This window comes from Ambystoma mexicanum, chromosome 9 (assembly GCF_040938575.1).
Source record: "Ambystoma mexicanum isolate Mex_15411 chromosome 9, UKY_AmexF1_1, whole genome shotgun sequence".
NCBI classification, from domain to species: Eukaryota; Metazoa; Chordata; class Amphibia; order Caudata; family Ambystomatidae; genus Ambystoma; species Ambystoma mexicanum.
In genome coordinates, this window is record NC_090931.1 from 987,283,333 (window position 1) to 987,307,516 (window position 24,184).

Below are 24,184 nucleotides of genomic sequence, written 5' to 3' on the forward strand. Positions count from 1 at the left end.
CACATGCTTTGAATATTCCTAGTCAGACTGGGAATCCTCGGTTACCAAGTTAATAGATAATATTATAAAGAGGAAACAGTTCTAGTTTGTAATCTATGTCCATGTCCTGTTGAGTGCATTTAGCCCCAACCAAAAGGACATTTGAGTATGTAGCGCCATCCTGGAGGCCATCTTCGGATTCTAACCCTGGAGTGACTAAACATATTGTAGCCTTTTCGACTCGGGTTGGAGGTGGGCGCATGTGAATCTATGAAAGATACCAATGCTGGAGAACAGGAGTTACAAGTAAGCAACTTACTCCTTCTCCAGCATTGGATCTTTCATGGATTCAAATTCTTTGAATAGAGTATATAGCAGCATATACAGCAGAGGCAATGTAAATGGAGAAGAGTTTTACCTTACTGGAATAGACACTGAAGTACGGCTCTCCCCACTCTGGCGTCTGCTTCGTCCTGCCCTTCCAGATAATAGTGCCTTGCGAATGTGTGCAGCACTGCCTAGGTAGTGGCTCGGTAGATGTCTGTCAGTGGGATCCCTGCCCACATTGCTGCTGATGCTCGGATAGCTCTCATAGAATGGTATGTGCTGGCATCACCAGGGGTTTGTTCGCTTCCACGTGGCATCTCGAGATTGCCGATGGGACCCACCAGGCTATGCTTTGTTCCGAGATGCCTTTATCCCTGGTAGGAGGGCTGAAGGCTACAAACAATTGAACAAGAGCCTGAATGATTTTGTTCTGTCAAGGTACAATTTTATGGCTCTTCGAAGGTCTAAAGAACGAAGAGCCAACTCTGCTTGAGACAAAAGAGTGGAAAAGAAAGCGGTCAGGACAACTGCAGACTGTACGTGAAAGTCAGTGAAGACCTTGGGAACGAAGCAGGTGTTTGTCCTTAAAATCACATTGTCTTTTGTATATCGCAAATACAGTTGTTTTATAGAAAGTGCTTGTAACTCTGAAATCCGTCTGAATGAGGTCATCGCCACCAGAAGCAGCACTTTCCAGGAAACATATTTAATGGGTACCGTCGCTAAAGGGTTGGAACAATGGTTTCATGAGTACTGTTAACACTGTATTCATTCTGCACTGGGGTGGCGGTTTCTTTGTTGGTGGTGTGATGAATCCCGCAGACTCATCACTGATCCCCAGCCTAAAGCCTCTTTCCATGTGGCCAGGGGAAGGAAGCTACCTGATCCTGACCCTGGGGGTGTTATTCTGAGGGTGGATCACATGGGAGGGCATGGCTGTCAGGGGGAGGTGATCGCTCATCGCTCCAACAGAGGAGACGCAGCAATCTTACCTTGAATGCAGAAGAAACCCTAATCCCAGAATGTGTAACGACCTGCTGTCATTATTCAGAACCCTTTCATTGCGAGGTCTTAAAACCAAACATTTTGAGCAGACCTTTATTCATCCTTCACAGGTACATAACACCAAACCTGTTGAACATCTAATTTCGATGATGGTTATGTAGAAAAAGGTTTGCAACAACAGAATTTAAAATACTATGGTAATCCCTTGGACTTCAAATCCCAGAAAGGTGCACGTACTGGGACGAAGAAGAGGAGTACAGAGTCAAGGAGGATCAACAGTAATGCCAATAGTAATGTGCAGTCTAGTTGTTGTCCATTCAAGGAACTGCGCAAGACATTCAAAATCAGAGAAACACCTGCAGACGGGGGAAAGAGAAGGTGAAGGGCAGGCCAGATCGGGCTGCAGAGTGCGCAGAGCAGGAAGAGGAGCCAAGAAAAGGCAGACATGCAGGAGCGAACCAGGCTAAGGAAGAGACATGCTCCCATACTGCCGCTTGTCAATCCACCTTACCAGAGTGGCGGCAGACCCAACAGAGACCGACAGGCTCAGAGGAAGTGCAGCAAGGGAACCGGCAACCGCAGAAAGGTTGTCCACGACGCTGTCTGACCAGAAAGCAGCATCTGTATCGACGAGGGACCACGAAGCCAGCAGAAAGGAGTTTGACACGATGTGGAAGTGCTACCCAAAGCAAAACTCAGCTCCTACAACGAACCACGAGTCGAGACACCAAGAGATGCCGGTGAGTTGGCACTGGTAACCCTAGGGCGTTCCGACAGGTACATGGACAATTAAGTAAAGGTTTTGAATATCAACCAAATAGAGTTACAGAGAGAACAAGAGGGCAAACGTGATGCAATTCTCCTAAAAAGAAAGATATGTTAGTTGGGGGAAACCTGGAACAAGCACCAACATAAGCCCAAAGACATTGCAAGAAAAATAAAGAGGCAGAACTTGTACAATTCTCCTGACATGAGATGTCAGTTGGGAGAAATCTGGGACAAACATTGCCAAGAGACATTGGGCCTCATTACGAATTTGGAGGCAGCTATGCCCTTAGTAAGGGCATGGCTGCCTCCAAACTCGGGTCCGGGTTCCTTGAATGAGGCATTACCGGGCCATTCCAACCTTGGAGGACGCAGTAATTCCTCATTCAATGTACCCATCTCCATTCGAGCCCCCATAGGGCTCAATGGGAATGGGGAGGGAGCTAACAACGGGCCCGTTAATAACCGGTCTGTTAGCTCCCTGGTCCCTTCGCAGGACCCGCAAAGGACGTCTCGTCTGACCAGACGTCCAGAGCGGGTCCCGCGAGGGGACCTCGTAATAGGGCGGAATGGGTTTAACGGCACTGGCACCTTTACCAGCACCGTTAAACCCATTCCGCCAGGGTCGTAATGAGGCCCATTGTCAAAGAGGTTGATAGAAGGAGCTTGAACAAACCCTTATATAAAGGATGTCAGTATGGGGGGAAAATTGGTGCAAGTGCTAACTGAGGTCAACAAGGTGGTGCAATTGAGTGATATTTAAGAGAAAGATGAAAGTTGCAGAGGGACCCAATAAGAGCATCAGGTAGTAAAACCTTTTTGATAGACATACTGGCACTGTAAGAGACAAAAGGGGGATATTCCTGGCAGGAGAGTAAACCAGGATATCCAGAGTAAGATACCGGTCAGAAGAGTACACTAGAGGCTCTACGAGAGCCAAAAGGAGAACATTCCTGGCAGGGGAGTATACCAGGAAATTCAATGTTGTGTTAAAAAGAGGTTTTTGTTCTATTAAGATTTTGTTTAAATTGGATATAGTCCACCAGGAAATCCAAGGTTTTGGTGCAAAAGAACTTTATTATATTAAGCATTTGTTAAAACTGAAGATTTTTGCTTTGGCCATCCTGAAAAACTATATAAAACGGATTGCTAAATTCCAAACAGTCTTGAAGGAACTTTACTACATCAAGCCTTTGTTAAAAGAACAAGTTACTTACCCAGATAACGTTCTTTCGATTGGATGTTCCTCCCACGTATACCTCATCTTGTGATATTATATCTCTCCAGCTTTGCTGCTTCGGAATGTTTTTTCTCTCGACAGAGGGCGTTGTATGCAATGTCGTTGCATTGATGTCCCTCGAGGGCCTCAGTCGAGATTGTCAGTATAAATAGCGCATACAGCGGCCGTTGGCTTCAATTCCGTTTTTCCTTTCCCCTTCTAGAGGAATTAACCAGGCGTACCCAAGACCGTAGGCTCTCAGAAAGCATAGAGTATGATACATGTAAATTGTACAGCAGGGTAGGCTGGGAGGGGCGGTGAGGAATACGTGGGAGGAACAGTCAATCGAAAGAACTTTACCAGTGGTAAGTAACTTGTTCTTCGAATGGATTGTGTCCTCCCACATATTCCTCACCTTATGATAGACTCCCAAAGTAGTAACAATTTGGAGGTCGGAATATCAATCAATTTAATCATAAGCAAAAATACATCCTTGACTGGAGGAAGAATCCAGGCAGTACTGTTTGACAAACGTATGAATGGATGACCAAGTGGCCGCTTAACAGATATTTATTGGGACACCCCTTTGAAGAGCCGCAGAGGTTGCCTTGCCCCTTATGGAATGAGCCCTTAGGCCTTCCGGGAGGTCCTTACCCACAAGTCTAACATTTGCCAATGACCAGTATAATCCACCTGGATATTGTTTGTTTGGTGACTGCCAGGCCCAATTTGGGGCCAGTATACCCAATAAAAAGTTGATCAGCCTGGTGAAATTTAGTCATTCTTGAAATGTAAAAATGTAGGGCCCTTTTCGGTTCTAATCTATGTAATCTCTCCTCTTCTTTGCCTGAATGGCAATCTTATCTTTTGCAATAAATGGAAGTCGGAGACTACCTTCGGTAGAAAAGATGGTTTTACCCTGAGGATGACTATCTTTATAGAAAGTAGAATGAGGAGGCTTGCAAAAAAGAGCCTGCAACTCCCTTACCCTCTGCGCTGATGTTATTTCGATAAGCAAGACTCTTTTCAATGTTAGGAGCCTTAAAGGGCATGAATGTAAAGGCTCGAATGGGATAACATTCTTGAAATGTAATACAAGGTTTAGGTCTCAAACAGGTACATTAAATGGAAATGGAGGGTATACATTAATAAGTCCCTTTAGAAATTGTACAATCCAGGGCATTTTAAAAAAGGAATCTTTTTCTGAGGAGGGCTTAAAAATGGAAAGCGCTGCCGGGAATCCCTTCGTGGTTCAAATCTGGAGCCCCAGATTGGCTAAATGCAACAGGAAAGAAAGAACGCGAGGTGTGTGTGCCGCATTGGAATGGATCCACATTCTTATCCCTGCACCAGCTGCTTAATTTATTCCAACGGCACCAGTACAAGGATTTGGTTACTGGCCTACTGGCCAAAAGCAAAATCTCCATATCATCATCCGGAAGGTCCCAATCCTTGTATCTCAGCCTCTCAGAAACCATGCATGAAGGCTGAGTGTTTTGACCTCTGGATGGAGAACCCGACCTTGCTCTTGCGAGAGAAGATCCTCCCTTTGTGGAAGACGTATCGGAGGGCAGATGGGCATGTCCAGAACATCCGGGTACCACGTCCTCCTGGCCCAATCTGAAGCAATTAGGATAATGGATTTCCCGAACGTTCTCAACCTCCCGATCACCAATGACAGGTACTGGAGGAAACGCATACAGGATTGGAAACTCCCAGTCCACCACAAATGCATCTCCTAGAGCTCGTCTTGGGGGAAATTGCCTTGGGCAATACAGCTCGCACGTCCGGTTGGCACCGGACGCGAACAGATCCACTTGAGGGGTTCCCCAAAGAGTGAAGATCTCTTGAGACTTCCTGAGCTAGTTCCCACTTGTGGCAGACTATTCTCTGCCTGCTCAGAGCATCCGCCGGCATGTTCTCGATCTACGGCTAGGTGAACCGCTGATAGAGAGATTCCTTCTTGTATTGCCCAGAACCAGAGCTGCATTGCCTCTCTGCACAGTGGTAGTGACCCTACATCAGGTAGTACATGACCACAGTGTTGTCCGTCATTATCAAGACGTTCTTTCTCCGTGCAGATGGCAGAAAGGCCTTCAGTGCTACCCTGATTGCCCCGAGCTCCAACAGGTTCATATGTAGTCTGGACTCTGATGGAGACCAAGCACCACTGATTTTCAGTTTGTTGATGTGGGCACCCCACCACATGAGTGAGCCGTCTGTCACTACCGTTCTCTCTGGCCATGGTTGCCAAAAAGATTCTCCCTCGAGAATGTTGTCCTTGCAAGCCCACCATAGAAGGTCCGGAGCAACCCTGCTCGGGACTTGCAGTTGGTCTGACAAATTCCCCGAGAGCCTCGAGTACCAGAAAAATGCAGGATGCCATGAGACCAAGCAACGTCAGAAAATCGAAAGCCGGGAGATGCTGTGCATCTTTGAATTTTGTTACTATCAGCTGAATGTGTTGTGATCTCACCTCGGATGGCGAGGCTTTCCTCGAGGAAGTATCCAGGGCTGCTCCAATTAATTGGAGTTTTTAGAATGGTATCATAATGGGACTTCTTGTAACTGAGGGAGAAGCCCAGTCTGAAGGAAGTGGCAGGCGACACTGAGATGATCCAGGGCTTGTTCGGGTGAACAATCCCTGATCAGCCAATCATGTAGGTTGGGGTGGACGTGAATCCCCCCCTCTCCTGAGACTTGCTGCCACAACCGCCATTAACTTGGTGAAAACCCTTGGGGCGGAGGTCAGCCCGAATGGCAGAAATTTAAAATGATAACTGCCAATCGCGAACCTCAGGTACTTTCTGTGCTTGAGATGAATTGGCACATGAAAGTAAGCATCCCGAAGGTCCAATGATACCAACCAGTCTTGGAGTTGGAGAGCCTGAAGGATCTGAGAAAGGGTAACCATTTTGAACTTGTCCTTCCTGAGGAACTTGTTCATGTTTCTTAAGTTCAAGATGGGTCTAAATCCTCTGTCCTGTTTGGGAATTAGAAAGGTGAATACCAACCCTTATTCCTCTCCGCTACAAGTACATGTTCTGTTGCACCTTTCTCTAGCAGGATTAAAATGTCCTGCACCGGGAGCGGATCCTAAGTTTTGACAGAGTTGTATCCCTGTGGATCTTGAGGCCTTTTTTGAAAAGGAAGGCATTAGCCATGGGCTATTGTTTCCAGTGCCCAAGCATCTGAAGTAATTTGTTGCCATTCTTTCAGATGCTGAGAAAGTCTGCCTCCCACCGGGGTCTTGTGGGTCAAGGCCTCAGAGTGGCTTAGAGGCGGCTGAATGTAAAGTTTCTGCTGCTGAGGCTGATTTAGCACCCCACCACGAGGGAATCTTCTTTATTCCCTTTGTCTGGCTGTCCTCTTCCTCTTCCAATTGAGGAATAGAAACGAAAAGAACCACCCCTCCAGGAAGATGATAATGAATCGAGTTGTTGAGGTTGTTGAATGAAGGTGCTAAGGGATTTACCCGCCTTGGAGGTCTGCAGCTTCTCCAGACTCATCCGCCTTGCTGCCGCACAACCTCAAGCCGTCAAAGGGCATATTGAGCAGTATAGCCTGCACGTCGGGTGCAAACCCCGACTTCCTCAACCACGCAGATCTGCGTAGTACAGTGCTAGCAGCCATGGACCTGCTGATGCGGTCAACAGTATCCAAACCTGACTGAAGACATTCTCCCATTGCCTCCTTTCCATCCTTAACCATAGCCAGGAAGCCGTCTCTTTGCCTTCCGGAAAGTGATCAGCTGCCATGGCAACACAGTCCCACAGGGTATAAGTGAATCTGGAAAAAGTACAAGTGATGTTGGTAGATTTCAAGGCCATGCTGCCTGCGTGAAAACCGTATGTGCCCAGGCATCTATCTTCTTGTCATCTCTATCTGGGGGGATAGAGGGTAAGCCGGTTGATGTGGCAGCCTGAACTACCAAGCTCTCTGGTGTGGTGGGGTGCTTGGTCAGGTATTCTGGATCGCTGCTGGAAGGCCTGAACTTCCTTGCAAAGTTCCTATTAACTGCAGGTCCAGATTCCGGGGCCTCCCAATTTGCAGCGACTTTCCTTTGAAGGGCCTTGTGGAAGGGCAGAATTGGGTCCTTCTGAGGGCCCTGGTCCAGGAGGTCAGTCATATCATCCTGTTCATATGTAGGAGAAGCTCTGCTCCAACCCATATACTCTGACCATAGCCATGAGATTTCTATAGGACGAATCTGCATGCTCCGAAGAGTCAGGCCTGCCAAATTCTAGTTCAGGCGAGGTGTCAAGACCACTAGCTGGCTGGAGAGTATCACAAAGGTCTCTCATTTTTGACTCTTCCGAAAAAAGAGCTCTTCTGGCACATTCTGGGTGCCAAATTGCAACCCAAAAGGAGGGCAATCCTCTTCAGAGGGCTGCTGCTCCTCATAGATCGAAGACAGACTTAAAAAAAAAGGTCTTTCTTCGGGACAGGTTTGTAAATCTTGCCATGTATGCCAAAAGGCCTCGACAAAGTCGAAGTGGTTGTCGAAGACCGCTTCGAAAATGGTGCTGGTTTACACGGCGTTGCATTCGACTATGGCGTCGAGAGGTCGGACTCCGATGGAGTCGACAAAGTCCTCGAGTTCTTCGATGCTTTGTGCTTCTTCAGTGGTACTGTTCCCCAGTCGATGCTCTCGACGACTTCTTGTCGGGTCGAGAATTTTCAACGTATTTCCAGCTTAATGCTCGTCTTCGAAGCAGTAGCCTTCATTTTCCCTTTGTCATCTGAGGGAGCGATCGGGGCATGGCTCTTGTGTGATTCTTTAGAGGGCGTCAAGGCTGCATTCTTGAAAATATGCCTCATCTCTGCCCAAAATGCATCCTTGTGGAATCGGATTTTGTCGGGCATCCGATTACCTCTTAAGAGCAATCAGATGAAGATGGAGACCTATGACGTCTCTTCGCCTTCTTTGAGGAAGAAGACAAAGATTGCCTCTATCGACTCCTCGATCCGGACCTCTTTGAATTTTCACGCAGTTAGAGTCTCTAGACTTTCTCTCTCCCCACCACCAGTTTACCTATATGCTCCCCAAGAGCTTTCTGTGTCATGGCCTGACAGGACCCAAAGTCGTTGTTCCGGTTCCCGGATCCCAGACACCACAGGCGGACGCGGTGAGGATCAGTAGTAGACATTTTCGATCTGCAGTTGTGCCATTTTTAAAACCAGACTTAGGCGTCGAAGGAGTCGATGAAAGAGACATTTATCTTGTGAAAAAAGGAAGCGTGCCATTAATAACTCGAAGCATAAGCTCTGAAAAACAGAACTGAAGCCAACGGGTGCTGCATGTGCTATTTATACAGACGATGACGTTGATGCTCTACTGAGGCTCTCGAGGGACAGCCACGCAAATCGCATACAGCGCCCTCTGTCGAGAGAACATTTTTTTCCGAAGCAGCAAAGCTGGAGAGATATAATATCATATGAGGAATAAGTGGTAGGAAACAATCCATTTGAATTGAAAATGTTGCTTTGCCATCCTAAAGACTATAAAGACTGTTCAATATATTTCAACCCATATTGTCAAACGCATTTGCTTTAACATCTTAAGGAAAATACCCAGGAAAGTCATCTTCATTACCCTTAATGGAACTTTGGTGAAATGGAGTATTTCAAATGCCCTTCTTCCAGAAGCCGTTCAGCGGAAGGGAAATTCTGTAGACAAGGGTTGTTTTGTTGAAACTGTACTATTTTAGACAACTTGGTTGAAGTGAATATAGAATTATGTTGTACGATTAGTGTGAGGGTCAGATACGTTTTGGACACCTTATTTTAGTTTTATTTTCATATGCAGGAACATTCACTTTTGGTTAGGACAAGATGGGCCTTTTTCCAAACCCTTTTTCCATCAATGAAAATTGTGAATATTGAGAACATTGCAACCTTGTGTCTGCCTCTCATTGCGGACCCCTCACAGTGGCTATGCATGAAACAACCCCCTCATTAAGTGTTTAACAATTCTCTCACTGTATAGAGGAGAATGGTCCGTCCGGCTATTTTATCTTGAGATTGCATCTATTGAAGAATGTGACAGACCCTACTTCGGCAGATTGAGTCAGTAGGGCACAGACTTTGCAGCGTTCTTTGCAGCAGGTCCAGCTGTTTTTAGTCACACCATTTACAGACGCGAACCCATTTGTAGCCATCATCCTCATTAGTTGATACTGCTGTTGCCGTGCGTAGGATTTTTCTGCAGTTTTCTGGTAATTCGATGTGCCCGAACTCAATGAAGTCTGGAGCCATGATGTGAGGTTTAGGGACCCCGGGCTGTGGTGCAGGACCTGGCCGTTGTTTTGTGACTGCAAGTCTGGAGCTCTCCCCAGCGGAATCAGACGGTGCTCTGCTAAGTGCAGGAGATCTGAATACCATGCCCCTCTGGGACGCGCTCGGGCTACCAGAATGATTCTGCACGAATACATTGCCATCATTTGGATCATTCTATTTATCACTGGGACTTTGGCGGGTCGAGGGGGGATGGAGGCGTATGCCAACATCCCCTTCAGGAGAGTGAATGCATCCCCTATTGAGTCCTTTTGCTGGTACCTGCTGGCACAGCTGCAATATTTTGTGTTGATCAGAGTTGCGAAGAGGCCTCTTCTGTGTGTGCCCCATCGTTTGAATACTTTTGTTAGCTGTTCGTCGGACATCTGCCATTCAGGAGATTGGTCTGTTGCCCTGCTTAGATTATCTGCAATCACATTCTGCATCCCTGGTAGGTGAAAATCCTGCAGCACAGTGTGGTTGCTGCTCTCGCCCAGTGCCACAGTGTTTGCTTCTTCCGTCAAAGTTCTGGACCAGATAACACCTTCCTTCCTTATTGCAAGTAAGGCTCGGACACAAAGGTGGCTGGTTCTTGCCCAGAAACGTATTATTCAAGAAAGAGTTGGAAAATGACCCTGTATCTGAAACTAAGAGGGTACCCCTGCCTCAAAGAAAACTATGGAAATTGTCAGAATGTCCAAAATATAAAAGTCCATTCTTGTCGTGTCTCAAAAGCCTACTTCTGTCCCCAAAACAAATAACTTAAACTGTGCAAGGATGAGCTCTTCTAAAAGTAAAACGTTCATGGTCATTCCAAACAGTACATTTCCCAGCCTCTCGGGTAATCAAAAACTGATCAGATTAAGAAATGTATTAACTCCCAGGTTATGGGGTTTGATCCTTTTCCATAGCTTCCTTCTTGTTCTACTTCATTTCCTCTTGGGCCTCTCAGGCCTGCATTTTCTTAAGCAACTGTCGCAATTCACAAGAACAGGTTTCTTGAATCCACACTGCTTTATGCCAACAACTTGGCACACTTCTTTGGCAAGTGTAAGATTCCATTTTGATTAATTATTCCTCCCACTTTGGTTGCGGGTCCCAGACTCAATATTCTGAATGGCCTTAAATTTGTGTCTCATATTGGTGCGGGTCACAGACTTGCACTTTAGTGTTGTATCCGATTGGTCTGCTCCACAGCCAAGCACACAACTCTTCCTGATTTGCTCCTTTTTTAGTTAGGGTCCCAACCCCTCTTATTCTTGGTTTCTCAAAAGGCTGCAGGTCCTAGACTTGCACTCCATTCCCAGAATCCCGGACCCCCACTTATTTCAGCTTCCGCCTTCACCTCCTTGCTTACCCGGACCTTCAGGACCTCTCGGTTAACCCGCAAAACCGTTCCTCTCTGGAGTGCAGATCCCAGCATTTCCCGAGCAGTTGCTTCCTTTCGAGGATCCAATAGTGTTCGGGGAAGGGACAAGGTTTGCAATGGCTCTGCTGACATCTGCTTATTCCTGGCTGTGTGTCCTCCCCTCATGGGCGCTTTGCCAGTCCCTGGGATATCTGGAGGTTTGACTCAGCAATGGCCCAAGCAGTCATTTTGTCCTGGACCACGTCTGGATTCTCACACTCCTCCTATTACGGCTTCCCTTCTGGCACGCCTGGTGCACGGCTGATGGTTCCTCCTCGGAGACTGCTCTCTCTCGACATCTCAGATGAGCTGTCTTAACTACAGCGCTGGATGATTGAATTGCTTTTGGCCAATCACACAGAGCATAGAGCACTCACTTTGCTTCTCCCTAAGTGATCCTAGGACTCCTGGTCATCATTTTAACAGTACTCAAAATAGAACCACATGTAGCATACTTTGCATTTATTTTCTGATGTTTTAGTCTTGTCAAGTATATTAGGTTGACTAACTTGACAATAGAACATATTGGTCCTATTAAAAGAGGTGGGAAGGAGGATTGAACATTGGAGAAGGGTTTAGATGTATTGACGCAGGGATATACCGCATTCTCTAAGGGTGTTCGTCCCCAATTCCCTAAGGAGCTTCCTCCCCCAAATGATACTCCCCGGGTGCATCACACCCAGGGAACTATTCTACTCTGAACGCAGCACCCTGGCCCCATGGAAAAGGTCTCCCCCGAGGAGAGAAGGGCGGACAGCCTCAGATTCATCACATTATACAGTACATTGTGGTGGTATTGTCCGTTAATACCCTTACCACAGATTCTTTGAGGACTGGTTGATAGGATAACTCCAGGACGTTTATATGCAACTTTACTTCTTTGTTCATCCACTGCCCTGTCACACAACTCACCCAAGTGTACGCCCCATCCTATCAAGGGAATGGGAGGAACACTTGGGTGAGTTGTGTTACATTGTAAGGGTTTGTCCACCACCGTAGCTGGTGTGCCATATGCGCTGTAACTTGCACCTCGTTCCACGTTCCGTTTACTTGGGACCATCTGTCTGCTAGACATTTCTGAAATGGTCTCATGCACAACCTGCAATGGGGAATGAGGAGAATTCATGGTGACATGGTTCCTAACCGATGCATGCACTTAGGGACTCCAAGCCATCTTTGATCGGAAACCGGTCAGCAGCCGTGGAATGGACTCAGGTCTCTCTTGTGAAAGCCAGACAAGCAAGGTTGTGGTAGAGAACTCCGCACCCAAGAAGACTATATTGTTGGAGGGCACTATGCAGGACTGTAATTGATGGAGAATCCCAGGCGTGTCAGCATCTGCATTGTGCGATGCAGGGCCTGAGAACTCTCGTTTTTCGTAGCTCCTCTTATTAACTAATTGTCTAGGTAGGGGTATATGTGATGCCCCCTCCTACTCAGGAAGACTGCCGCTGGTGTGAGGCACGTGAACATTCGTGGTGCAGACTGGAGTCGAAACGGTGGTAACCCTGAACTGCAGCGAACCTTCGAAACTCTGTGGGATTTGTGTCCTGGGGCTTGAAAATACACATCCTGTAGGTATAGCGATCAGAGGAAGTCTCCTAGTTGGAGCGCCTTGATGACATTTGTCAATGTGATCATTTTGAACTTGTGTTTGCATATTGACTTATACAAGGTACGTAGGTCTAATATAGGTCACCTTCAGTTGGCTTTTTCACGACAAAGAAGTGGGAGTAGACCCCTGGTTTACTTGCCACTCTTTGTATGGCCCATTTGATGAGAACTTTTCTGTGCGTCTCTGGAGGCACCTGTGGCAGGGTTTTACTGAACTCCAGAACATGCCCAATGTCGAATAATATCCAGAACCCAGACATCCGTTGTAACTTGCTCCCATTGCATTGGATGATTTTGGAGGTTACCTCTCATTTGTGTTTGAACCTGCGTGGGGGATACTGAGTAACGAGGGTCATGCCTGCTTTTGTTGTCGTTTTGGAGAGGACGATGTTGATCTTTGCAGGGTTATGAATTCTTTTGCCTTGTATTGGTAAGATTTCTGATACCCCCCTGTGAGTTATAGGATAAACTCCGATAGGATCTCCCTCCTCCAGTGTTGGGGGTTGTTAAGCGACCTTACGCTCCTCGAAAGGGCCAAAAAGTGCACCTAGCCTGCTGGCTGAGTCAGCATCTGTTTTAATGACTTTCAAAGGCAGTTTTGGGGCCGAATAACTGATAGCCCTCAGAGGGCAATGTCAGTACCTTCACTTGGACGTCCAGGCAGAAGTCTGTGCATTTTAACCATGCCTGCCGGCGAAAGACCACCCAGTTACCCATTTGTTTGAATTGTTAAAAGCCTGTATGCGCTATGTCCACCACAGTGTTTATGGCGTGGCCAGATGCCTCTTCTACATGCAGGATTGACAGCGCTTCCTTTCGCTCATCTTCTGGTGGATGTTGTAAAATGGGAGCAATGCGATTCTACATCTCCCCATCGTAGAGCGCCATAATCTCTGAAGAGTTTGAGGCTTTTACTGTGGTTGCTCCTATGGCAAAGACCTTTTCGCCAAAGGTGTCGGTCTTCCTCCCTTCGTTATCAGGTGGTATCAAACATTTAGAGCCATGACTCTGCGACTTCCTTCCTGCAGCCGCCGACACCACCGACTCTGGAGTCTGCTGCGCATTTGGGCGAGGTGTTAGGCGTCCGAAACTCCTTTTCCAGCCTTCCCTTTAGCGCGGTTTCTTAAAAAGTTTTCTTCCTTAGGAGGAGACCCGCCTCTCAGACATGTTTTAATATGGTGATAGAAACCACTGGCATGCGCTTTTTGTTCATTCATCTGAAACGGAAACAATCCTTTTTCTCTTAAGACGGCTTTAGTCCATACTCCTCACAAGCCTTAGTCATTGTGTGAAGGCACCTACTTTGTTCGGGGGTGACAGTTTAGGCAGATCGTCAGTGACTGAACCCATGGTATGATCATCAAAGTCTCAGTCTTGCGTTACTGAGAGAGACGAAGGGTCGGTATCCCTTGCTGCTCCGTCTGTAGTGGGTAGCTTGCTTCCTTCCTACCCCACATGGGAAGATTTTCTTGGCCATTTTCTCCTAGCCATTGGTGGCTAGGACAGCGCCGGAGCTGCTCTCTTAGCCATCAATTATTTTCTTTGCCGCTTAAATGAAGACCTTGAGCTCGGCCTGGATGTAGGCGACTTTGTTCTAGACCTTGGTCTTTGTGATGAGAGTGGGCAAAGGGAAGGCCCTGGTGCTTGCTGTGTTATTAGAGGTTTTCTGTTTTAGTGCTTGTAGTGCAGGCAGCTGCGTATCTAACTGTGCCACCAAGGTCTGTAGAGAGCTTAAGACCTGTAGCAACAATAGAATTTGCTGGTTTATTCCCGGAGCCAGTGACGTTGATCCTACTAGTGGCTGTGACACCTGTAGCGATGGAACTCCAGACTTCGAACGCAGTTGACAGTGAGAGTGACTGTCTTCTGAGCAATGTCATGAATCCTAGGGATCCCACACTAACCCTGTCTAAAGTCTCCTCCCAGGTGGCCAGGGAAAGGCAGACGTTTCCTGACCTTGGGGATCGTGTTTTGTGGGAAGATCACCTTGGAGGAGAAAGGGCCCAGGGGAGTAAGAGGAATCGGTGATATTCATCCTCCATAGAGGATGAATCAGCAATATCCAAATCTGTAATGGCTTGTTGTAACCCACTCATGCATTCCTGGACTTGAAGAGAAATCAAGATCATTCTAAAGTTTGGGAAATCTACAAAGCTGAGAACCTTTTGTGGTAACTGACAATTTTGACCCCTTGTCTATGGGAGATAACCGCTTCTGGCTTGATGAGGATGCTTGTACAGTCATTGACATTTTTGTTGATCAAGAAGCTTTCGTTGTGGACGAGGACGCCTTCGCCCCGGACAACGTCATGATTGTAGTGGACGATTCATTAGTCGTTGACATTGATGTACTCGTCGACAGTGTAGTCGACGGCCTTTGTGTCGTCGACAGGGTGTTAGACTAAGACCTCTGTGTTGATGACGGGGCTGTAGACGACTGTGCTTCCGATGGGAGTCGTGGGAGATGAACCACCTGTAGCCGACACAACCGTGGGTCATTGTCTTTGCACCTGTGACAATGATTTTCCTGCCGTCGATGAGGAGGACGCAGTGGTAGAGGAGCAAACAGCCGTTGACTGAGTTCCTGTCGATGCCGCCAACTAGGTCGCTGATGAGCAGGCCGTTGTTGGGGTTTTGAGCCCATGAACCAAGATTTGTTTTGATTTTTTTTCTTCACGTTTCTGGATCTTGGTGAAGCCTGGCGGTCTCTCCTCTGATCTAGCCCATTTTGGTGCGAGTGATTCACAGAGGGCCTTATTACCACGCTCTTCAAGGACTCTGCTTCAGATGGGGGATACTTGCCCTCATTGAGCAAACAAACTAGACGTCTGTGCAGGTGCCTTAGCGTTTTAGCGCTGAAGCTCTGGCAAATTTTGCAGTTCTCAAGGTTGTGATTGGGGTAAAGGCAATATATGCATTCATTATGCCTGTCCCAGTCATCCACATTTTTGATGCCACTGGTCTCACAGAACTTAAAAGGATTGTTTATACTCCCCTCCATACTTAACAAGAACTTATCTGGTTGTACTTTTTTGGGAGGAAGGTGAAGGTTGTAGGTGAAGAAACCTTTAAAAGCTGGATAGAGGTTTTCTCTCAAGAGTGTGAGCACCACATACCGTGGGAAATAAGCAGCGCTCAGATACCAGAGGGTTTGTAGCGCTATATAAATGCCCAAACAAACAAACAAAGAGAAAAAGTTAAGAGGACGCTTCAGCATGATGTTAGAATCTGAAGATGGTCTCCAGGGTGGGGCTAAATACTTGTAGCCCCTATTGGCTGTGGTTGAATGCACCCAAAAGGACAGATTACAAATCTGAGCAGTTTTCCTTAATAATATGATGTATTCGCTTGGTATCCGAGAATTCCCATCTCAACGACAGGGAATAATCAAAGCACGTCAATCCATGAAAAATCCAATGCTAGAGAAGGGTGGCTACCACTCTTTCTTTCTTGTTGCTGTTGCTGCCCTCTGAGCATCAGGCAGGTGCAAGATATTGAGCTTCCAGCAAAGCTTCAAGAAAAGCCTGAAATACCTACATTCATCTAATATTACCTACCCCAAAATAAATGTATTTGTGGGAGTAGATGTGTACCTTTAGTTCTAGATCTTAAAGAGAGACCGGGGGAAACAAAAAATACATCTTAAACCTTCACAAATCATAACCAACATGATCAGGTTACCTTAATGTAATAACTGCTATCAGTGTGACTATTGGTTAAACAGCTACTAAAAAAGTAATGATCCAGCACTGTGAAAAAGGTAAAAAAGGTTCAATTTACAGATGGTCTGACTTGGCAGCCTTGTATTGGTTGGTTAGGCTGCAATGCTCCTGTTGGCCTGAGGTGCTCTATCATTCCCCAGAAACCCTGAAAAAAGCAACTGCTCATAAGCTCGGTTCACTAATCTGAACAGATTCCAAAAGATGAATGGAGACAGTACAAAAGAAAAGCAGCAAGCCCTCAGCTACATGAGAATTCCTAAGAAATCGCCTCCTGGTATGTCTGACTAGCATGTGGAGTTAACAGCCTGGAGGGTGACTGGTGAATGAAGGTGCAGTAACAGAGCGACAGAACCACCATTTCTCCCCTCTCGATATAACAAGAAGTGGGCTGCCAACACTGACGGCAGAGAGTTGACATCCATTACAATCAGAGTCCAATGTAGCAAGTTGAGGCAAGTGCAGCCCAGTGTAGCGACAGTTGCGGTGGAGAAGCATTCTCCTCATTGATCTCCATAACGTTTCCAGAAGGGTGGCAAGAAAAGACCCACCAAGTTTACGATTCAGTGCTGCCCAAGGGGGGAACTGAAGGGTGGAGAGGCCTGAACAGCCATTAAAGTAGGTTTCCCTTGACTTTGTAGCAAAAGAAGTGAAGCAGGTGATAGTGATCTGCTTCCTCCTCCATCTGAAAAACAGTATTAAAACATCAAAACGAAAGGCAAGAACAGACAGAGCTACACTCCAAGAAGGGGATCATACAACATAAAAGCAAGTGGAGCAAGTAAGAGGAGGTAGGTTAAAAAGGTAGAGAAGAGAGGAAAGAAATGAGGGAAGGTGGGCAGAACAGATTAGGATGTTGTAAAGATGGAACAAACAGGAAAAATAGGAGTAGAAAAGGAGCGGCCGTTGTGACTTGTAGCACAGAACGCGAAACATATGCATGGTGTATAGAACGATCCCATTCCATGTTGTCTCCCCATCAGACCTCATATGGGATACATTACTCACCATCATCTTATTTCAGATGCTTGTATCTTCTTAGATTCACATGATCTGCATAGTCTGACATCTAGTGGAAGTCAGAGTATTACAAGATTTGTTTTGGAAATTTGAAAACGGACATCGACAGGGCGCGTTAGTAATACTATCCCTACTGTGATGTGTACTGTACCCATGGTCCTTCATGAGTCAAGGTCCCTCAGACGGTTTGTTTCTGACATGAGGTTGCATGAAGTGTAGCGCGAGTACAAATCTGATAAAGCAGAGACAGTGATAACCCAGAAAACATCCATGCGCCTTCTACTCCAGTAGGAGAGGAAGGGTGGGTGCATGTGAATCTAAGCAGATAAAAGCACCAGAAATACGATTATAGTGAGTAATGTATCCCTTCTGAAGCTTGTGGAACTGCTTAGATAACATGCTCTGCATAGATTAGAGAGCAGTATCTGGAGAAGGAGGTGGTGGGAAGTTAAAAGGTACAGAGGCAAAGATGTTTTAGGACCACTTGTCCCACCTGTGAATCTTGCTTTAGAGAGAGTGCATCAATGCAATAGTGCTGTGTGAACGCATGGATGGGACACCCATGTAGCAGCCTTGCAGATGGCATCTAGAGGGACATTTGCAATGAAAGCCAAGGTAAATCCTGTACCTCTGGTAGAATGTGCCCTGGGGAAGACTTTCTTGGATAGGAAATAGCAGAGCTGTATGCACTGGACTATCCGTCTGGAGATGGCGTTCTTTGATTATGTGATTGCCCCCTCGACCAGGCGCTATGGAAACAAAGAGTTGGTCTGTTTTCCTTAGAGGTTTTTGTTTGTTCACATATTACAAGAATACACTCCATACATCAAGTGTATGGAGGCTTATTTATACTGAGTTTGTGGATTTTGAAAGGAGGTAGGTAGCTCTATGGACTGATTTACATGGAACTTTGAAAAGAACTTAGGTGAGAACCTAGCATGTGTTTGGAGGACTAACATGTCCTTGTGTATAATGGAAAAGGGGTCTTGTATGGACAAAGCCTGTAGCTCACTGACTCGTCTTATTAGAGAAGATAGCTACTAGGAACGCATTCTTATAAATAAGATGTTTTAGGCTAGCCTTGTGCATAGGCTCAAAGGGTGGACCCATGACCTTAGAGAGCACAATATTGAGACCCCAACCTGGAGGGGGGGGGGGTTGGTGATAGGGGGTGTGGGGGGAATAGCTACTAACCCAGTCCATGAATGCCTTAATGACAGGAACTTTCCACAAGGACACCTTGTTCTGTGAAGGGGTGTAAGCTGACAGGGCCACCAGATGCACTTTTATGGAATTAAATACTAGGTTAGTAAGTAAACCATGCAGTCTTGAATGTTAGCTGGAGAACATTCGATTGGGTTTAGTGATTGTGCTGTGCACCATATCACAAATCTCTTCCACTTATTAAAATAGGAGTGCCTGGTGTTGGGATTTCGTACCTCTAAGGATATCCATACACCATTGTGGAAGGTTTAAGTGGCCAAACTCTTTCAGGAGCCAAGCTGGCAAGTTCATAGACTGTGGGCGCGGGTGGAGGGATGTCCCTTTGTGTTGGGTCAGCATATTGTATGGGCACGGGAGCTTGATTGGGTCCTACATCGCCTGTTTGAGCTGGTGTAGAAACCAAAGCGGTCGCCCATATTGGAGCAACCAGGATCAGAGTTACTTGTTCCTGGTGCATCTTGTGCACTATCTTGCTGATGAGTGGCGTCGGTGGGTGGGGGGGGGGGGGGGGGGGGGGGGAGAGACGGGGTAGCATAAGCACATTTCCGTGACCAGTTCATCCACAGGGCGTTCCGCTTAGATCCTCATTGGGGAAACCTGGATGCAAAGTCTGGGCATTGTGCGTTTAGCTTTGTGTCAAACCAATCTAGTGGGAGGTGACCCCATTGTGAGAATATTCCGTCTAGGATATCTGTCGAGTTGCCACTCATGTTCTTCTGGTAGAGGGTGTGCGTTTAGAGTGTCTGAGAAAAGACACAAGTTAGTCAAAGGCTACCTCTCCTTTGTGGCGCTAGACAGAGGTTTACAAGATTCTAAAGCCTAGTGTAACATAATTAGATTACACCAGTAAGGCACATGACTAAAGAGATGCAATGGGGAAACTTGAAAATTTCGCCAAGGGGGTGGTGCTAATAGGAAGCGGTTTCAACATGGCTTGGAATCCATTAATAGACAGAAGTGCAGGCAATGCCCAGGGCCAAGGTGCACCATCTAAACGCCTTAGACAACAGATGGATCACATGGCCTTTAATGATGTGTGGAGGGAACTGAAGGGGGAGCAAAGGGGTTATACATACTTCTCGCACGTTCAGTGGGACTTTTGGGAAAGATTCAGGGGTTAGAACTGTGAACGGTAGCGCTGTCAGACCATGCACCGCTCTGGCTAGATCTAACCTTACCGGGGAAAACAAATAATCTGTGGAGGTGGAGATTACCCCTGGACGTAATCCAAGACCCGATTACAGGGGAGACCATAAAAGAAATGATTGAAGAATACTTTGCGCAAAACGATACAGGGGGGGTTTCCATAGCCACGATTTGGGACGCTTTTAAAGCGGTCATGAGAGGAAAGCTCATAGCATTAAAAAGTACAAAGGAAAAACAAAGATATGTCGGAAAAGGAACTGGAAAAGTCTATAACAGAGTTACACGGGGAAATCTTGGCCCACCCCACCAAGGCGTTAAGAAAAGTGCTGAAACACACACAGGGCCAACTGGAGCTGTTGCGCACAAAAGGAGCAGAAAGGACTCTACTCTACCTCAGGCAGAGATATTACATAAAAGCAAACAAGGCGGACTAACTCCTAGCGAGACAACTCTGCTCAAGGCATAAAGATACAAAGATTAAGGCCATGCAAAACTCTAGGGGGAAATACAGACGGGCACACAAGAGATGGGGGAGACATTTAGAGAATTCTACCAAAATCTATATACCTCGGGCCTCCCAGATGTAGAAGCACAAGACGCATACCTAAAGGCCCTCCCCATCCCGCGAATCTCAGAAGATAGACAAACCCTAGAGAATCCAATCAGGGAAGAGGAAGTTAAAAAAGCAATCACGGAACTCCCGGTAAATAAAGCACCTGGCCCAGACAGTTTCACAGGCCCTTTCTATAAAAAGTACGCAGATCAAATAATCCCACCTCTCACCAGGCTTCTAAATTCATTCAAAGATAGCGGCAACGTGACTCCCACAATGAATGAGGCGAAGGTCTTAGTCTTCCATAAAGCAGGGAAGGATCCGACACTCCCCGAGGCATATAGGCCCATCTCCCTGATCAATTTGGATGGAAAAATATATACAAAGATCCTAGCAGCAAGGCTATCCCCGCTCCTCCCAAAGCTAATTCACCTAGATCAATCAGGCTTCATCCCGGGAAGGCAAACTCACGACAATCTTAGAAGGCTCATACACTTAGTGGAAAAAATAGGCATAACACACACACCCGTGCTATTACTCTCAGTGGACGCCGAGAAAGCGTTTGACCGGGTAGAATGGTCAATGCTATTCAAAGTTCTAGCCTGCATGGGATTTGGGGAACAATATATAGCCAGGATCAGGGCAAACTATAACTCCCCCCTCCTGCAGGGTGGACATCAATGGAGAAGTCACAGACAAGATAACAATTTCCAGGGGTACGAAGCAGGGTTGCCCGCTCTCCCCTCTTTTGTACGCTATCTTTTTGGAACCCTTTTTAATAAAAATGAGGGAGGCAACCTACATTAAGGGGATCGAAATGGCAGGCACACAGCACAAAGTAATGGCATGCGCAGACGATATGCTGATAACCTTGGAAAACCCGGAGTCAGCTCTACCGTCTGTGGTTAGGGAACTAGATGAGTTTGGGCCCATATCAGGACTGAAAATTAATAGGAAAAAGTCAGAAATCCTAATCTTGGCGGGAGATAGGGGAAAGATAGAAAGGGAAGCTAATATACTGGATCTTAAAATTGGTGGGAAGGGCATAACATACTTGGGAATAAGAATAACCCAAAAGATAGAGCAGCTATACGGGGAGAATTACCCGCAACTCTTAGCAGACGTACGTAAAGACCTAGAAAGATGGAATCCACTTCAGATCTCCTGGTGGGGTACAATACAATCGGTCAAGATGACCAGTCTCCCAAATATTCTATATTACTTCCAGGCTCTCCCGGTGGGCGTCCCCCACACCTTCTTTAAAATGTTATCTAAAGCTATCTCCTCATTTATATGAGAGGAAAGACCTCGAGAATCGCTAGGGCTACCCTCACAGCACCAACCAGGGAGGGGGGGGGGGGTGGCACTTCCCCATTTCAAGAAGTACTACCAGGCGGCGCAATTAAAGGTCCTGCGGGAATGGATGGGGGAATATCCATAGCAGATCTGGGCGACACAAGATCGTGCAGTGGCAAGGACTCCTTTGGTGGAACTACTCTGGAAACAGAAACATAGACACCCTAATCTAGGCATAAGCAAAATTATGAGGACCACGCTGGAGGCATGGGACTCCCAAACACGGACAGGTATAATGACCACGGCGCTGGGCCCCTTCACACCCATCTGCCGAAATCCCCTATTCCCACCAGGTATGGAACAAGGGGCATATGAGAAATGGGAAGAAGCGGGCATAACGAAAATAGGGGAAATGTTTATAGACAATGAAATTAGGTCACTTGACTCTTGCTACTCAACTGCATCTCGCTCCCGACGAGACAAGTACAAATATGAGCAACTTAAACATTGGCTGAAATCCCCAGATATTACGAAAGCGGCAACTAGGGATCTCATGCCCTTTGAGACCTATGTTATCTCCAACACAGGGGCAAAGAAATGGGTGTCAACTCTCTATTCATTTATAAACTCACAAGAGGAGGAAATAAAGTGGTCGTACATGATCAGATGGGGCAGAATGCTGAGGGAGGAACCTACAAAAACCCAAGGGGAGGACTTGTGGAAATTAATCCCCAAGATGACACGCTCTGCACAAACTAGAGAAATGTGGACCAAAATAGTTGTTCAATGGCACTACACTCCAGAAAGACTGCAAACCATGTTTCCCAAAACGTCAAACAAATGCTGGAGAGGATGTGAGGAGGTGGAATCGTGGAGGCATATATGGTGGGACTGTAAAGGGATTACACCATTCTGGGAGGAAGTAAAGGGAGAGATGGGAAAAAAATTTCCGAATGTGGCGCAGCTGGGAGAGGGTGTGTGGCTATGCGGTATGAGAGACCATAATGCAAAAGAATTCACAAAATCACAGTGGAGAGGCTTAATGGGGCTCCTCATAGCAGCATGGGCAACCATCGCCCAGAATTGGAAAAATAAGGACACCCCTCTGACTTTCACATGGTTGCAAAAGGTATGGGCCCAAATAACGATGGAAAAAATCACCCACACGATTCAGGGCACGAGAGACATATTTGTAAAGGAATGGGAAGGGATACTTGAATACCTTCAGTCGGACTTTATGGAACAATGGTGCCCCCACAATATAAAAGTATCAGATATTTTCAATGCATAAAACCCCCAAATTTGGACATAAACGCCCTGATGGGGAGGGCTGGGGGAGGGAGTTTACTGTTTGTCTATCGTTGATGTTTGACATGAAAATTTAATTAAAAAAAAGTTTTTAAAAAAAAAGAGAGACATAGTGATAACATATATACAAGACAGATTAAACTGTACATAAAATTCAATAAAAAAATTAGACCATGGTGTCTAGTATACAGATTTGTTGGTGAGTGAACAGAATTAATCAAAATTTCCACAGGACTTGGTACATAAGGATGTTTTATGAGCTATGGAAAGATCCATAACACATGTCAAAATGTGTCCAGACTTGATTTGGTGTTTCGAGTTCGGATGCTTTTGAACCTACAGAGAGGTTATCAAATAACGTAATTCATAGAACAGTGCCTAACTGTCATCAGGACTTGTCATCCTTGTGCTTACAGGAGTGGTTAATTATTAGTCGATAAGATACTTTTCACTAGCGGATCTGGTTTAAGCTTGACCCCTGATATACAGGGCGTTAGTGGGTGCGGGTCTGAATAGTTTTTCTATTCTGGGGTCGACCGCTCTTGTGAGACTAGGCACCAGTAGGGATGACTGGATGCGTCTTAGGACAGACTGCAGGAGTGGGATAAACTGGGTGGCAGACTTTTTGTCCCCCAGAATTTCTTCCACAAAGTCCTTCTCAATCTGTGCCTCCTGAGCGTTGATGTTAAAATGTTGTGCCGCCTTTAGTAGCAGTTCATTGTACTGAAGTTGATGGTCACCAAGCGAATCTGCTTGCCGACTTGATCACGTAAATGTAGTTGTCATCGTCATTATAAATCTGGTCTTGGCTATAGAGGTCCCCCTGAGACCCTGGGTCTCCTTGGTCCTCCTAATACAAGTCCTGAGCGGGGTCTTGGAATGTCGAGCTGGAGTGCCTAGAGCAGCGGTGCTAGGCTGTCGCTCAAGATAAGACTACTTGGCAGGGGGCTGATGTGCTGATGGCCTTGGCTGTGAGGCATCTTTAAGAAATGTCAATTGGTCAGGGTGTCTGTCCATGAGGTCTACGAAACTAGACATTATCCTCATAATTTTATTGAACTGTTCAGGTGTATATTCGCAGGAGGCCAGGAAGACTGACATGACAGGGGGGGCCTGGGAGGGAGTTACATCCTTGTGGCGATGGACCCTGACAGAGAGTTTAAGGGGGTGGAAAACCCTGTCTGTGTCTCTTTTGGGGCAAAGGGCGTCGAAAAATGTGTCTTTCAGCAACCTCGCTTTAAGCAGGGAAGCACTAACGTGTTTCTTAATTAATTCTTGCGTTTTCTTGGGGGGCGCCAAAACGCCCGTCGCCGCCTGTTTTTCGGC

At 46.5% G+C, this 24,184-nt stretch overlaps 1 protein-coding gene across 2 annotated transcripts in view; it reads right to left on the bottom strand.

Moving 5' to 3' along the window:
* Positions 1-24,184, bottom strand: part of LOC138488866 (neurabin-2-like) — a 1,321,710-nt gene that overhangs the window by 1,203,174 nt on the left and 94,352 nt on the right. The window lies entirely within an intron of this gene.